We start from the raw sequence: 18,801 nt of genomic DNA, 5'->3' as shown, positions 1-18,801 counted from the left end.
ATAGTGATTGATGGTTTTTGTAAGAGAAAAAGATGTGATTGAATTGAGAGAAGGAAGTTGTTATCCTAAGACTTTAATGGGAGTGACTATGGCTCTTAATTCTATCGATGTCGTTATTGCATATCTTGATTTTGCTTATTATGGATTTTCTGATAATGCTTTTGTCTTGATTTTTGAAATTACTCTGTTGGGTGTTAGTTTTTTGTTATGTAAAGGGGGACTAACAAATTTGGTTTGTGGTTTCTGGGAAGGGTTTTAATGGATTCTGAATGTTAAATCTTATTTCTGAGGGTTGATGGACGTTGGAAGGATGTTTTTTTGGCTAGGTTTATGCTATTGAATGGAAAAGTTGAGTTATTTTTTTAAATATACTTTGTGTGTGTCTGTCATGACCCAAGCTGGAGCCATGGCTGTGACGGGCATCCCAAATCATCAAGGCCCGAGAGACCCATGTAATGGTTCAATCTACTAGTGATATTATCTGTTATGAGTCTAGACCCGCATAACTTTAAAATGTGTCTCTAGGGAGTAAGGCTTAATTACTTATATACCCAGCATCCCTCCTGTGTTTTGCCGATGTGGGACTCTTTATCCTATGTTGGGGTGTTACATACACCCTCCTTATGGACTCAGCATCTTTGTTGAGGTTTGCCCCACCAAATGGGATTTGCAGTATGAACCTGACCCTTTGGCCCACATTGATAGGGCTGACATAGGAACGGCTCTAATACTATTCTTGTTAGGACCCAAGCTGAAGCCCTGACTGCGACGGACATCCCAAACTATCAAGGCCCAAGATACCCCTATAACAGCCCACCCCACTAGTGATATTGTCTACTCTCAGTCTATACCAACCTACTAGTGGTATTGTCCGCTCTGGGTCTAGACCCGCACGGCTTTAAAATAGTCTCTAGGGAGTATGGTTTGCTTACTTATTTTCTTGTCACAACTCGAGCCGAGGCCCTGTCCACGACGGACATCCCCAACCATCAAGGCCCGAGAGACCCTTGTAACGGCCTAACCCACTAATGTTATTGTCCTCTCTAGGTCTAAACTCGCACGACTTTAAAATACGTCCCTAGGGAATAAGGTTTGCTTACTTATATACCCATATCCCTCCTGTATTTTGCCGATGTGAAAATTATTATCCTAAGTTGGGGTATTACATGCATCTCCCTTATGGACTCTCCACCTTACCGAAATTTTCCTAAACTCAGTTTGAACTCCAGTCCACATCGACAGGGCTGACACAGGAGCGACTCTAATACCATTATTGTCACGACCCAAGCAGGGGCCCTGGCCGCGATGGGCATCCTGAACCATCAAGGCCCAAGAGACCCCTGTAATGGCCCAACCCACTAGTGATATTGTTCGCTCTAGGCCCAGCCCCGCATAGCTTTAAAATGTGTCTCTAAGAAGTAAGGTTTTCTTGCTTACATGCCCAGCATCCCTCCTGTATTTTACTGATATGAGACTCCTTATCCTAAGTTGGGGTGTTACAGGGTCGTTAGCTTCTAACTTCTATATTATCAATTTAGTTAATATGCTTGAATTTGAAACGTAAGCTCAATTGTTATAGTGTCACTATTGTATAATTGGAACTTCTTCCACTCCATCCTTTTTTGGGAGGAAAACTCAATTCAGCCTCTTTTTTGGGAAGGAAATTCAAATAAGCAGAGGGGCTATAATAGTAGGGCAGCAACTACAAATGGATTATGTGTAAAATTGGTTAATTTAAGCTATTACATTTTTTCAGAGTTTGTATCTTATTTACATGTTTAATCATTTTTAGTTGAAGTATGTAGACCTTTATATTTGAGATTTCATTCTTTATGAATGACTGGTCCCATTAGGTAAAGAAAAAGTTTTTTAATTGTGTGCTAAGTTGATTAGCTCGGAGGATGTTGGTGTAATCCTCTATTACTTCTTGAAATGTGAAAATTTGGTATGTTAATGTTTTGTTACACATCTTGTATAAAATCAATTTTTTGCTTCTTAAACCAACCTTATCACGTGAAAAGAGAAATTGTAGTCCCTACTTAGTTTAGTGACTTCAATTTTTGAAAAATCATTTGAAAACATGATGTAACATAGAAATATTGGGCTCATGCTTGCACAGGCCAATACCATCTAGTAATTTAACAAAGTTAAAGTCATATGAATCAAACGTATACAGAAATTTTTAAAAAGGTTAAATCTAAATGAAATAGAATAAATTATTAAATTAGCACATAAAAGGGAAACATGTTTCTTTATTTCTTTTCTATCAAATAGAAAGGGTGATTTCGACATGTTGGCTACATTTCAAAAATTTTAACACTATGTGTCTTCATCTTATTATCATGCTAACTACTTGTCATAAATATATACACCTCTATTGAGCCGCATATCTCTCTCCCTCTTTTCCTTTATCCCCTATGTCAAAAATCAAACAAAAAAAAGCAAGAAAAAGTTATTTATTTTTACCTTTTTTTGGGTTTATTGCTGTTGAATTGGGTACAGTTTTTTCATTTTTAATGGAAGAAGAAGAGCTAATTTGATATGTGAATTAAATTGCTTATTTGAAATTTTCTAAAAGAAGAAGAGCCATATTTTTTGAGAATTGTCAAAGTGGATTCTGGCCGGCTATTTTCAAGTAAGTAGGTAGCCACATAGTTCAAAATTATTTTTATAATCTATTTAAGTTCTATAGATTGAACATGTGTTTGAGCTTTTTGGGTTTTTAGATTTTGACCTACAATTTTAAATTGGGTATTTTCAGATAGAATAAATAAATAACGTAAAAAACCTCGAGATAGTCATTTTATTTGGTTTAATTTCTTCCTAGATAGCATTGTGGGAGACACATATTGATAAAAAAAAGAACTTTAGACTTCCTGAAAAAATAAAAGAATTGTATGTATTTTTAGGATTACATTTGCATTTCATGGATGGTTATTCGAAAGAAGTTAATCTGCGAGAGTATTATTTTTTGTTATACTTATTTGTGATTTTTAAAGTTGTTTAATTGATGATGTATCTCTCTTAGAAAATGGCATACCACTTGAGAGAATTTTTGATTGGCTTAGTCCTAGAATGACATATTCTTCCTACACAAATGACACTTGTTACAGCGTTTTGATGTTTTGCTGTTGAAGTTTGGCTATGTCTAACAAAAGGAAAAGGTAAAGAGTTTAAAGAATTTGTTGTTTTGTTGCTGAAGTTTTACTTTGTTCTTGTCATATCCAATTTGTATTGGATGCTTGCATATAACAAATTGAATTTTCCCTTGACAAAATTATCAGCTTGCTAAAGACCTGGGGAGAGGCTATTCAAATCGAGCAGCTCTTAATGTTTTCCTCGTGTCACAGGCATCCATCACATCTAGCCCTCCTAGGGTACTGACGAATGCCTTTCAGTTCATTTTTATAGGGGCGTCAACTGGTGTGGAAAATGAAGATAGTAATTAGACACAATATGAAAATCTTTGCTTTGCGCGCATAATGAGAACATGAAATTGAGTTTTCTAAAGTTGTATGCATACCAAAATTATGTGTGTTCAAACCATGAATTCTCTTGCGGAACTTTAATCTATCTTTTCTATTTCTTGAGAACAGCAAACTCTGTTTCAAAGGGTAATGATCACTATTTATGGACTCAAACCTAAGTGATTTATTCATGATCAATATGTGGCTTAGGTGAAACTCTTTATGTCTTTCTTGGTTTATCTAGAATAGGTAGGAGTATAAATTGAAATATTATGATTCTAATGTCATGAATAGGGGACATGTATTGACTAGACCTGAACAACTAGACTTAATAAAGCCTATCACTAGAGAAGAGATTGCAGATGCTTTGAAGGGAATTGAAGAAAATAAGGCACCAAGTTGTGATGTTCTATGAGTTATATTTCTCTTTTAGTTTTTTGTTCTTGGAGTTTGGTTATTAATTTTGGTTTTTATAGTTCAATTGTTGTTGTATCTTGTTATGACTACTCTTTAGCTAATTTACTCGATTGTCTATAATATTTTACCATCGTGATTATCTTTACTTTGGAAACCATTTCCTAAGCTAGACATTTTGTGGTGTCTAAACATGTTCTCTACTAAATTCTTATTGGATAAATAACTTTGGTTCACTTCTTGTAAGAGAGCTTTATCGAGAATGAGTCAGGTCTTGTTGTTCTCTTCCCAGTGCATATTCATTCAGTCTGTTCCTTTTTATTTTTGTTGAAGATTTATAACTTTGTCGTTTGACAGCTACACCATGTTTCATTCTCTTTTTCTGTTCTAAGGTCGGTAAATATAATGAGTTGACTGGGCTATAATGCAGTTGAGGTCAGTAGCCAAGGTAGATGCATTATCTCCTTTGCCCCTGATTATACTGATCTGAGCCTTAAGGGTCTGTTATGCATTATCTCTTTTGCCCCAGATTATACTGATCTGACACTTAAGGGTCTGTTTAGTTAAGTTTTTGCATTGAAACTCTAGATGAAGATTGAAAAGTTTCTGCAACCACTTATTCTTAAACTTTTAAAAGAGGACACAGAAGAGAGTCTTATAAGTTCCAATCAAATGGTGAAGGGTTTTTTTAGGATGGCCAAGAGTATCGATGATCTTTCTCTGGATATTCTTTCTACAAAAATGCCATTCAAGTTAATTGTTCCTCGGGCGATCACTGAGGGATGACTTGATGCATCTTTCCTAAAAACTTCAGGTGAAGATTTGTTTATCTTGTTATTTTGGTGTTGTTATTTTTCTTCAAATTCTGCTTTGACTGCATTCCTTTTGAGCTGAGGATTTATAGAAAACAACCTCCCTATCCTACAAAGATAGTGTAACTTGTGCATATATTCTGTCCTCCTCGTACTTCATTGTGGTATTACACTAGACATGTCGGTGTTATTGTGCAAAAAAATAGGTAAAACATGTAACATAGCACACCCTGTGGAAAAAGTATGAAAATAATAGGTTACTTTTTTTGTATAGTGATTGGATGGTTATTGTTGTAATTGATGATCATTTATTATTATGCAGTTGTTACTTTAGAAGCCAAGGTTATGTGACCAGCTTGCAGTATGTGGAAAACAATTGAATCTTTTTACTAAGAAAACAAAATTATAGATGGCATGACAGGTGGCTTTCACTTCAAGTTTTAAGCTGCTTAACAACGGACAGTTCTTGAAACAACTTTGTATGCCAAAAAGCCAAGCTGAAAGCCTGATCGATTTTATACTCTAGCAGAATACCTGCCTTGTATGTCGAAACTTGATTAGCAGAATACCTGAAAGTCGTTGCATTGAGTTTTATCAATTTATATATGCTCACTTTATCTCAGTGATAGTGAGTGTAAATGAAAACTAATAAGTTGTGTATAGTCCATCACGTCCTATCTTGCATATTTCACTAAGATTGGAGTTAAATATCAGCACTACATGTTAGTAAAATGTTTTCTGTAAAGATATTGAATATTGATTTTAAATTCTTTGTAAATTGTCCTTCGACTAATGGTGTCGACAAATTGTTTTCATATTTTTCTTATGCATTGATTAAAGAGAAATATGGAAATAAATAGAAGCAGACCCTTGGAGTAACTGGTAAAGTTGTGATCATGTGATCAGGAGGTCACGGGTTCAAGCCTTAGACATAGCCTCTGACATAAATGCAAGGTAAGACTGCGTACAATATAATACATCCTTGTGGTGGGTCCTTTTTTCAACCCTGTACTTAGCGGGAGCTTTAGTGGACCGGGTTGCCCTTTTAGGAAAATAATTTATTTAAGGATGAATTTAAAAAAAAATTGAAATGTGTTAAATGGCCAAATAATAGGTTTTTTTGAGTGTATCTATATCTATATATTATATTAAAAGTGTGAAGGGCCTTAGAAAAGTGAATCGAATTTTTTGCCCTTCATTGAAAAACCCCGCTTTAGACACAATCATTTTTTCACCATTTTTCTCTAATTATTATATTATTATTTTTATAATATTGATAAAAATTTTAGAAGTCCTAAAAATATATGATAAGAAGTATTAGGAGAATTAAATAATTAAGGAGTCCTAAAATATATGATAAGAAAACATATAATTTAAAAATTAAGAAATCCTAAAACAAATGGTAAGAGTTCCTAAAATATATGACAAGAGAAAAATATAATTTAAAAATTAATAAATCCTAAGTATTATGGTAAGACTTCTAAATTTTCTCTCTACACGTATGGATTTTTTTTAATTACCTTTTTTGCATTGTATACCATAATTAGAGTATGTCTCAACTGTTTTTTTTTAAAAAAAAAAAAAGGTTTTCTAAAGAAAGAAAAAATTGGTAACTATTTCTCGGCTAAACTAAATGGGAAGAAAAAAATATTTTTCCCCACACACACAAAAGAAAAAAGAGTCGGCTCCTTAATTTGCACTATAGTTTTACGGGAAAACAGTATAAAAAAATATGGATATATAAAAAATTCTATTAAAATATTAATTAATAGTTTTTTTCTATTTATAAATCCTCTATTTCTATATAAAAAACAAAAGTATTAAAATTTCAGATTCCTCGGTATGATGTTACTCAGCTTTGCTAAATTATATTGTTTTGTGGTAGTTAACGGGTCGTTGATGAATGTCTATCAACTTTGAGATTTTTTTTTATATAAAAGTTAGGTTTTAATTGTATTTTTTTTATCTCTATATTGTATATTTGTTATAGTTTATAGACGGTCGATGAATATCGGTCAACTTTGAGAAATTTTTTGTGTAAATGTTAGATTTAATTGTATTATTTTGATATCTCTATTTGCAGCTTTGTTGTAGTTTACAAGTTGTAGATAAATGACAGTCGGCTTTGAGGAATTTATTTAGGTACAGATTAGGTTTAATTATATTGTTTTGATATTTTTATTATCGTATTAGTTTGTGGTGGTTTGCAGGTTGTAGACGAATGTCGATCGACTTTATAGATTTTTTTATGTAAAAGTATAAGGTTTAATTATATTATTTTAGTATGTATATTATCTTTTATAGCCTCCCATAGACAGATTTTTGGAGAAATTCTAAAGTAGAATGTGATAGATGCTTAGAAAGTAACGGCGTAGTCCGAATTTGATGATTTCGGGTGTGGAATTTTATTATTTTAAATTATTGAGTTTAAAAATGATAATTTCTACGTAATCAGTGAAATTTTAATATAATTATAAATTTAGATTAATATTATTGTATTTGATGAATTCATAACCAGAATGCTAGCTCTCATGTCAAATTTAGAAGTTTGCAATTATGAAGTTTACTTACCGCTAGTCGGTCTGGCAAAACTGGTTTTCACATTGCGAGTCGTACGATATCAATAAAGATAACCTACCGCTGGCACTATTTTGATTTAGAGAAAATGATCAATTTTACCCCTTTATTTTATAAAATTAGCTATATATATTCTTTATCATATTTTGAAATCAAATTTAACTTCACTGTCATACTTTGGGGTTAAATTTATCTCTATACTTTAAAAAATAGGCTAAATATACTATTTATCATAATTTGAAGTCAAATTTACCTTTATTGTTAAAAAAATTTCCACATGTACCCTTCTTTTAATTGAATAACTCAAACCAATGCTAAATGACTCATTTTTAAAAAATAAAACACACTCTAATCTGACCCGTCAAATCCGACATACAAATAAATATAACTCTCTCTCAGTTCTGTTGGTTAAATTTTATTCAATGAATAAATATACTTCTCTTTCAACGTGCAACACTGGTAGGTTATTTATAAACAAAAGAAAAAGTCAAAAATACCCTTTAAATATTAGAATCGGCTCAAAAATTCCCTTCGTTTATCTATTGGGTTGAAAGTACCCCTCCATCCACTTTTATGGCTCAAATATACCCTTACAATTAACAGACTTTTCTTTAAATCATGATTAAAAATTTTATTAAATACGTGACAACTTTCTATTGATTGTAAATTAAATTAGTTAAAATTTTAAACCAAATTAGGATCCAACTAAACCTATCCTAGTCAAATCCAACCCAAACCATTAAAACCACCCCAGTCTATTAAACAAAAAAGGGATTTTGAAGCCTAAACCTAATTCCATCGACCAAACTACTGGAAAGCAATTTTGAAGCCATGATTTTAGACGAAAGTGACGGTGATAAAACCGATGCTCAACTCCGATTTAGAATAATACTCCATTCCCCGTGGATATGCCTCAATTTGGTGGAAAATTAATTAAATTGCTTTAATTATTAACATCGAATTTAGTGAAAAACTAATTAAATTGCTTCAACCCAACAATATCAGTTGACATGGACTATGGGTTTTTGTAATTTGGATGAAGCTATTTCTCAAAGACTTGACACATTTTTTGCCATCGCTATGTTACTTAAGGTGTGTTTGGTATAAAGGAAAATATTTTTCATGGAAAATATTTATTCTAGAAAATATTTTTCTGGAAAACAAGTTGGTTTCTTACTTGTTTTTTATGTTTGGTTGGTGAGTGAAAAATATTTTTTGAAAAATATTCTCTAGTGTTTGGTTGATGAATGAAAAAATATTTTTCAGAAAATACATTTTAGTGTTTAGCTAAAGAGTTAAAATACATTTTAGAAAACTAATTTATGACCCCAAAAAATACTTTTTTTAGGGTGTGTTCGATATGGGGACAAAAAATATTTTCTAGAAAAATAAGTTGTTTCTTACTTATATTCTTGTGTTCGTTATGCAAATTGGATAAGTATATGTTTTCTATAAGTATTATTATATATTTAACAAAAATAATGAGAACGAATAGGATAAGAAGGATGAAATAAGAAAAAAAATTGATTTATTTTAAAAGCAAATTAAAAAAAAATATTTTTTTTTGATGGTGGGGGGAAGGGGCTAGTAGGTGGGGATTGGGGTTGTCAAAATAGATGGATGGTAGGGGTAGGGTAAGAAATTTTTTTATTTTTTTTCAAAATACAATTTATTTTTTTCAGGGAGGGGGGAAGCTAGTAGGGGTCAGGGTAGGGGTAGGGGAGTGAGGGTGGGGTAAGCAAAAAATTAAAACTTTTTAAAAAATTAATTATTTTTGAAGGGAGAGGGGTGGAGGGTCGGGTAGGAGCTAAGAAAAAAGTTTGATTTTTAAAAAAATATTAAATATTTCTTTGGAAGGAATAGGGATTTGAGTTTTGTGGTACGTGATGAGGTAAGAAAAAAATTTAAAGTATTTTTTGGGATGAGGGTGGTAGGGTGTGGGGGTCGGGGTAGGGGAAGGGGAGTGAGAGTGTGGTAAGAAAAAATTGAAAATTTTTAAATAATAAATTTAAAAATTTTTATTTTATTTTTTTATTTTTGTTGGAGAGGGGAGGGGAGGGGGTTGGTAGGGGTTGGGGGGAGGGGAGTGGGGACAAGAAAAAAGGTTTGAATTCTTTTAAAATAAATTAAACAATTTTTTAAAGGGAGTAGGAATTTGAGTTTTGTAGTAGGGGATGAGGTAAGAAAAAAGTGAAATGGATGGGGGTGGTAAGGCGTGGGGATCACGATAGGAGAGTGAAGGTGAGGTAACGAAAAATTTGAAATTTTTCAAAAAATAAATTTTAAAATTTAATAATTTTCTTTTGGGAAGGGGGTTTGTAGAGGGGAGGGTCGGATGAGGAGGGGAAATAAGAAAAAATTTTAAATTTTTTTTTTTAGAAAAATAATATTTTTTCTTGGAGGGGGAGGGGGTGTAGGGTTTTGGATTTTGGATAGGGGATAAGGTAAGAAAATATTTTGACATATTCTTTTTGAATGGGGATGGTAGGGGATGAGTGAATTTGAGAGTTGTATGAATATATCAACTTAAGAGTGAGGTTGAAAGAAAATTTTGAAAAATATTTTCCTTACTTTTTGAAGGAAAGTTATTTTTCTTAGATTTAGGGAAAATAAATTGATTTGAAAAATATTTTTCAAAACATTTAAGTCAACCAAACATGAGAAAATCGAAAAACATTTTCTAGAAAATATTTTCCTTCATGCCAAACACACTCTTAATGTTACTTTTTTTTTCTTTTTTTTTCAGGCTTTTTTAAAATGAATCCACAAAGCAGGTCTATTATGGAAATGTTGTGAAATCAGATACATCCTGGCATTCTCATATATTTGCATCGTGGCTTCTTCAACTTCTTCACTGGAGTCGAGCATCGACTTCTTCATTGTCACTTTCGTCTAAAATCGTGGCTTCAAAATCACTTTGCAGCAGTTTGATTGTTGGAATTAGGTTTAGGCTTCAAAATTTCCTTTTTGTTTAATAGGTTGGGGCAGTTTTAATGATTTGGGTCGGGTGGGTTTTTTCTTATTCCTAATTTGATTTAACATTTTAATTAATTTAATTTACAGTCAATAGAAAGTTGTCACGTATTTAATGACATTTTTAATTACGGTTTAAAAAAAAGTATGTTAGTTGTAAGGGTATATTTGAGCCATAAAGGTGGATGGGGGTGTATTTTTGGCCTAATAGATAAACTAAGGGTATTTTTAAATCAATTTCAATACATGAAGGATATTTTTTATCCTTTTCCGTATTATAAATGAACAAAACGTAAAATGAAATGGGATAACGCAGAAGCATAGAACTAAAAAAATGTTTATTACAAACTCTACTCCTGTTCTATTTATATTCGAATTTTAAAATTTGATATGCAATTCGATGTGCATCTAAATTCTAGAATTAGTAGTAAGTTTTCTGAGCAAATGACATAATGAAAAATTTGTGTAGATTCAAATTGTACATAAAGACATAAGAATGAAGAGATGTCATGATTGACACATAGAGAGACATTTAACTCAATCATTCAGAGAAATATTCAGTGTGCCTAGTCTGTTATATTTGACCGCTAAGTCTCATTTTTCACGAATTCTACACTGAGGCAGATCCAAGAACCGGGGGTGGGATATATTTGTATATGGTTGCACTGATGCATTTTATTTTTCATGAGCTATGCACTTAAAAATATTTAGTGGCTTAATCTCATTGAAAAAATTTGATCAATAGAACTAAAGAGGGTATATTTGCTTATGTCTTTTTTGTGGCTCGAGTTGGGTTGGACGAATTAGATTAGAGTATGTTTTATTTTTTAAAAAATGAGACATTTAATATTTATTTGAACTTTTCTATTAAAGAAAAAGGTACTTGTGAAAAAAAAATTAACAAAAAGGGAATATTTGACCACAAATTATGACATCGAGGGTAAATTTGACCCCAAAGTATGACAAAAGAGTATATTTAGCCAATTTTTCAAAATAGATGACTAAATTTTGCCCCAAAGTATGACAATTAGGATAAATTTAATCCCACAAGATATGATAAAAGATAGAGAAAATACCTAATTACCCCCCTGAACTATACCCAAAAAGGCTATGACACACCTCAACTTAAAAGGAGTCCTATTACCCCCTTGAATTAATTAAAAGTGTAATTTTGACACCCTTAATACCTACGTGGCACACATTTATGCCTACTGGACACGTCAGTGTGTTGTGCCACGTATGTGCCACGCATGTGCCACGTCGACACTAAGGGTGTCAAAAATACACTTTTAATTAGTTCAGGTGGTAATAGGATCCCCTTTAAGTTGAGGTGTGTCATAGCATTTTTGAATATAGTTCAGGGGGGTAATTGGGTATTATTTAGTCAATTTTCTAATGTAAAAAATAAATTTACCCATTTTCTCTTTAATTTATAGCAAGGGCAAAGACTTTGAGAACATGGTGGACTAGATTAACTGATGAATGTGAATGTGTGATCATGCAAAATTTCTAAATGATTAAACCAAAGTATTTTTAAATTTAGATGCAAATTTAGGACCTTTTATAATATCAACACACCACTAAAATAAAGATGGAAAAAATACATTAAATGAGTTTTGATCCCCCAATCTTTTTAGAGCTGTAAATACTGGCCGCCCTAGCCCACACGGGCTTTGGAGTTTGACGAGCTAGGCTGGGCTGACCCATCAATTGACAGGTCAGAAAATAGCAAGTCCAACCCATCACTTTGTGGGCTGGACCCCCACAGACTAATCCACCTTTTAAAATATATTATTTATATAATTTAAATTTAAATTTTTAATTTTTAATTACATAAATATGTACAATTAATATTACATGAAGTTACTACTTGTTAATCAAGTCTCAAATTTATTTAAAAAAATTAAATAACCTGTGAAATTAAATCACTTTTGACACCAAATTCAAACCAAATAGAGATGTTGAAAAACAAACGAAACTGTTAATGAGTAATAATATAACTAGCTAAATAATAATATTAACTTGTTTTTGTTTTAATTGATCACAATAAAACATAGAGAAATGTCAATATTTAGTCCATTAAAAGTGAAAATAAACTCCTCAAAAAAGAAATTCTCATGGCACTTATGAGTTATAGCGTGTTCAACATCGCCACATTATCTTCATTAAACATATTTGATTTTTTAAAAAATTTAGTATTTTAAATATTTATATATTTCATAAATATATTTAATATTTAAATAGCTATGATGGGCCAAATAGATTTTGAGTTTGGACTTCTTTTTAAATTTTTAGTACTTTATTCTATATTTTAATCCTTTTTTGTTTGACCACGGGCTAGCCCAACCCATATTGCTCAAGCGCCACGGGCCAATGGGCTTATATGGGGCGGGCTAAAAATCTTCGTTCTTAAACGGGCTATAAAAATTGTAGCTCAGCCTTATCAAATTACAGGCTGGGCCGAACCGACCCAACAGACCTGGCCCATATTGACCGCTCTAAGTCTTTTTAAGTAGTTCAGCATTTTATGAAGTGCAAAATTTACGCTTGTTGTATTGGTGTCAGCATGTTAATGGACCCGTTTGGCCTATAAATATTGCAAATAGTTTTGAGAAAAGTTTTAGCAAAATTTATTTGACCATAAAGTTTCTCAAGTTTTGACAAAAATTTTGAGGTCCCAAAATCTACAATAGGTGGATTTTGGGTTCTTTTATTTTAGGTTCTTTTAAAACCTTAAAACTTACCCCAAAATTTTATATTTTATATATATATATATATATATATATATATATATATTATTTATGACTCGAACTATTGTTTTATCTACCTAACTCTAATTAAATGCATTATACACTAGTAGTACCATTATTACTCACAGTATTATTCTTGTAGTTGCGTGTCCTTTGAGTTTGATTATTATCTGTGATTTCATTTACATTTCAGTTATGACTAATGTTTAGGGTGATTTAGGGTTTTTTATAATAGTTTTCCTTGACTTTCTTCATTTCTTCTATTCATTTCTCTATATATTGCTTTGGACTATTTATTCTTGAGCCGAGAGTTTATCGAAGCAGCCTCTCTACCTTTAAGGCAGAGGCGGACAGTGGCGGAGCCAGGATTTTGGTTAAGGGTGTTCATACTTTTAGAAAAAAAAGTGGGTCACAAAAGAATATTGTAAACCGTATATTGAAGAAGAAGAAGAAGAATCTTTGAATCAAACTAATCATAAAAAAAACATATAGGATAACAAGTTGAAGCATATAATATAAAAAAGTCAACAAAGCAAATTCTATTAATAAAAGCTTAGTTAGAAAACATAATTACAAGTGCACTCGGCGACACTTCATCCCTTGAAATATTTTTATAATACACTCATTAGAAATATTCTTAAATACTTTTTTTCTACATAAAGAAATTTAAAAAAAAAATCTACATAAGGCACTATGTAACCATCTAAGAATTCATCATCCATTCGATTCCGCAAATCATTCTTGATATACTTCATTGCCGAAAAAGCTCTTTCAACTGATGCAGTGACAACGGGTAGAAGCAAAGCAAACTTCACTAACAGAAATACAAGAAGATAACTTAAATGCTTCTTTGTCTCAATTAACTTTCTTAAAAGTTTCCTAAGTCTGCCTAAATTGGAGAATCTTTTATCAATATCACGAACATCAACAATATAATTAACAAGTTGATTCTCAAGAGCCCTTATCTTGAACTTATCAAAGTCATCAGGATATAATTTAGCCATAACCAATATCCTTTTGATGTCAAAACTAGAAAATGAATCAATTGTATTCAAGCAACCTACACCATTAAGCAAATCACTTGTCACCTCATTAAAACGGTCATTAAATTCTTGTAGCTGCCAATTAATAATTTTATAAAACACATCCACACCATAATAGTGCAAAGTAGTATAATCAACAATTTTACGTCATGACCTCCCATAGTTAGCATATAGCTCATCATAATTGCGCAATGGACTACTATGCTTGATACAAAATGCCTCAACTTTTTCTCTGAGCGAATCCCAACCAACATTCTTTTTTAAAAAAGGATCCCATTCATTATCTCGTAATGCTTGCAATCTTCTCTTTGCTACTTTTACAAGAATCATGGCATTATCAATATCCTGTTTCTTTTTATATAATGACACATTAAGATTATTTGTGATTCCTAAAACATCAGTCATCAAATGCAACAAGAAAACAGTCTCAAAAGTTTGACAACTTCTGAGAAATTTCGATGCGCTAGCTTTTTCTTCTAAAGTACTTGTATTTTTAATAATAGAATCAAGTACATCAATAATGAAGGAAAAGTTACTAATAAAGTTTTCAAACAATTTGTAGCGAGATCCTCAACGAGTGTCACCAGTTTTAATAAGACCAAGTTCTTGATCCAAACCTCTACCCATTTCTAGCTCACCCATATCTAATGCCTCTTGGAGTTTTTCTTTTTGAGATTCTCGAAATTCATCCACACTTTTAAAGGAAGCCCCCAATACATTCAAAATATTTAAAATCAATAATACAAGTTCTCCTACTTGAACACACCTTTTAAAAACCGCAACAAGAGTCAATTGAAGTTGATGAGCAAAAAATTAAATTGAGTGAGCAAGTCTACTTTCTTGTCTAATTAATGTTTAAAGATCACCTAACTCACCTTACATATTGCTTGCCCCATCATAATATTTCCCCCGTACATAAGCTAAAGTTAAAGAATGGTAAGCAAGTACATCCACAATTGATTTCTTTAGAGATAAAGCACTAGTATCTTTAACATAACAAGTCCAATAAGCTAAAGTTAAAGAATGGTAAGCAAGTACATCCACAATTGATTTATTTAGAGATAAAGCACTAGTATCTTTAACATAACAAGTCCAATGAATGCTTTCATCACAAATTCCTTTTTATCAACATATCGTAAGTAAATAGCCATTTGCTCTTTGTGTCTCTTGATTCATCAACCAACAAAGCAAAGTAGTCACCATCTAAATCCTTTGTTATAGCTTTGATTGTTTCAATCTTACACGCAGTCACAATATCTATCTGCAAGCCAAGAAAGTGCTTCAAGAAAATTACCTTTATTCAAGGATGATTCACTTTCATCATGACAATGGAGTGCTAAACCTTGATTTAGAAGAAATCGAACCACATTGATTGAAGCATTTAACTGAACCCGATATTCATTCTTACCTTTCTCTTCCAACATGTAAAATGCAGCCTCAATAGATTGTTCTTCCCTCATAAGATCTTCACAGTTCCTTTTTGATTGATTATGAATGATATTCGGAGGATCAATGTGTGTTACAAAGCTATCTTTTATGTGCCAATTTCTAAATTCCTTCTTCGAAAATGTATTACCACCACCTTGATGAATGCTTTCGCCTTGAAATAAATAACAAGGCAAATAATAAGCTGTATCTGCACTTACACTATATTCCAGCCAATCAAAATATTTTTCAAACCATTTAGAAAGAAAATGGCATCGAGTTCCAAAAAAGTCTATTTGAGGAAACTCATGATCTCGAGATTGGCAAGGATAACTCACAAATCGGAGGTCTTTCAGCGGGGTCAGCCTTTAAATCATTTACATCAATTTTTTTCTCTGCAAAACGTGAGATGGTATTTCTATTTGATCAACATCTTCATCTCGATATGATTGATTTTGAGACGTTGAACTTATTTTTGGAACATTACGAAAATACTTCTCCAAGCTCATTGAAACCTCAAACTAAAATAAAAATCAAGCGCATCACACTTATTATTCAATTTTAAAAAATAAAAAAATCATGAATACTTGAAATATTGTCCGATTCCCTTAATTAATATTAACTAGCAAATTATCTACTAGATAAAACTAGAATATTAAATTTAGTTAGTCCAAAATAAAAAAATGCACAAAAGCAAGTTTAAGGGGGGGGGGGGGGGGGGCGGAACTAAACTAAGAGATAAGAAGAATTAAAGAATACCTTTTTACAATTCCCACTCCAATAGTCAGTGAAGAAAAATGATAACGATAGATCGTTGAAGCTTGAAGAATTTAACACCAAATTATTGATTAATTATTATCAAATATAGTAAAAGGAGTAAAGCATTTTAATTTTTTTTCAAGAATAAGGTAGAGAAGATTGTGGTGAAGGGTTAGAGAAGTGTAAGAGTTAAAAACTAGGTTTTACCGATTATTTTTTAATTTTTTTAAAAAGTATTCATTAATTTAAAAATTAAAAAAAATCAATTTTCTTGGGCACAAAACTGGGCAAAACAACAAATTTTTCCGTCTATTCCCTTTTTTTATATATAATTTTAAGTTGGGTTTCATGCCCTTTTATTAAAAGGAAATTGGGTTAATTTTAAGTTGGGCTTCATGCCCTTTTATTAAACAAAAAATTACATAAATACACAACTTACGTTTCCAATATTACAAAAAATCTCAACTCCCTAAACATATTATAAAAATCCCAACATATACACAGAATGCTATGTATATGTCGGCTATGTTATGTATATTAATAGGGAGAGAGAGTAAAGTAATAAAAAAGTGGGAGAGAGTGTAATTACTTCCAAAAGGGTTAGTATTTATGTTATTTATACTTTATTAAAATAAAATTGGGTCAATGACCCGATCCAAATACTTAAGGACCTGTTCCCAGTTCCCTTCTTTAAAAGGGGGAATAAAAGAAACTGCAGCTAGTAGGAATCAAACCCGCGTCGCTGACACGAATTCGCACACCATTGATCGCTAGGCTGTGCATCTCTAGCTTGTCGAGGGTATTCAACAATATGAATATAACCAGATATATCAATATGTACAAAGTTCAAATCACATTTCAAAGATCCTTCACACTTTAATATAATAATATAAACATAAACATATATTTTGGTGTAAGCACATATATATTTTACCACCAAAAGTTTCAAGTGGTTAATGGATCATCACTTTTGCTTTTGCCATGTAGTACCTCTTTCCTTTGTTTTCAGAAGCTAAGAGAGACACATCAATTTAAACCATATTTGTGGTACGATTATTTTTTTCTATATTTAAAGTCTTTTCTTATTTTCAAAGTCTAATCTTTACAAAATCATTTATTACATTTTTATTACATAAAACTTTTAAGAATTTTGTACTTCTTAAATTTTTCTTACTCTAATGTGTATATATTTATATCTATATTTTTCAAATCTTCTTAAAATCAAATTTAATTGACTTAGAATTTTTAAACAAATGTAAAAGGTATTAGTTTTTATTGATTCTGATAACTTCTAATAAGGAAAGATTTTACCATAAATATATTTAATTAATTTTCAACTCTTAAATATTAGGAAAAAATAGTGAAAAAATGATTTTATCTAAAACAAAGACGTTTTTTGAAAGGTAAAAAGTTCAAACAATATTTCTAAGACCCTTGACACTTTTAATATATTATAGATATTTTAAATTTAAGTATCTTAAAAACTATAAAACATAAAAATTATCACTTCACCTTTATGCAAGTGTGCTTAAGCATAAACTAAAGTGGGTCAAATACATCACCAGACCCCTAAACTTGGCACAAACTTTTACTTTGACACCTAAAGTCGGCTTAGTTCATTTTAAACACCTAAGCCAGTCTCCAACTGTGTTATTTTGACACGTTTTGCTCAATTGACACATCACATGAATCTCAACTTTCAAAGGCGCATTGAAGTCCCTTTTTTGCAGATTTGGCGTCCTGGTTGGCCCACCAATGTTAATATTGAATTCATACCACTACAAAAAAACAGTGCTTAGCGCTAGGCATATTTCATCTCTAAAAAACCTATTTTCGTAGCTAAGTTGTTATAGCGACGGATTATGATCTGTCACAAAAAAGTGCAGCACTTAGCGACAAAAAAGGCAAATTCGTTGCAGATTTGGCAACGGATTACGATAGAAAATATCCTGTTTCCATGAATAGCGACAGAACAAAGCCATCGTTGGTATACTATATTGGTTGCTATAAATTCAATGCAAAATTGTCACTTGTCTTATTAGTGACGATATCATCTGTCGCTAGTCCGTCGCTTGTCATTTTGTAGCTTAATTTTGCCGACTAAATATTTTATAGTGACTTCGTCACCATTTTCTTTTTTGAAAATATCCATAGCTAATTTCTTTAGCTACAGGAATTACCCGTCGCCAATTTCTTTATAATATCTTTTTTTAAAAAAAAGTATTAAAATACTATTGTAATAGACACACTGCTATAAAAGAGATAATATACAGTACAAATTTATAAAACACTATCTTCTTTATAAATAACTAATAATTCATAAATTTTAAAAATCAACAACGTCTAGTATCAAATTATGAAGTACAAAATATCCCAAAACTTGATAATGATGTCCGAACAAAATAGGATAACTAATGTGAGATTGAAGAGTTGCAGTCATCACAACATCCAAAAATACGACAGTAAAGTCCGAACAAAAAAGGGTAACTAATGTGAGGCTGGAGAGTTACAGTCATCATTAGAACTTGATGCATGAATCTCATCCGCGTGGGCAGTAATATGAGCAGCAGAAACTGAAGAA

At 31.7% G+C, this 18,801-nt stretch overlaps 1 long non-coding RNA gene across 1 annotated transcript; it reads left to right on the top strand.

Moving 5' to 3' along the window:
* Nucleotides 1-2,261: 2,261 nt before the first annotated feature.
* Nucleotides 2,262-5,482, top strand: LOC107870800. The gene is made up of 2 exons (XR_001674441.2): nucleotides 2,262-4,695; nucleotides 5,016-5,482. It is a non-coding gene; the product is annotated as an uncharacterized LOC107870800 (long non-coding RNA).
* Nucleotides 5,483-18,801: the final 13,319 nt, after the last annotated feature.

The sequence above is a fragment of the Capsicum annuum genome, chromosome 5 (genome assembly GCF_002878395.1).
Source record: "Capsicum annuum cultivar UCD-10X-F1 chromosome 5, UCD10Xv1.1, whole genome shotgun sequence".
NCBI lineage: Eukaryota > Viridiplantae > Streptophyta > Magnoliopsida > Solanales > Solanaceae > Capsicum > Capsicum annuum.
The sequence above is the reverse complement of the archived record's forward strand: the minus strand, read 5'-3'. Positions and strand labels throughout refer to the sequence as shown.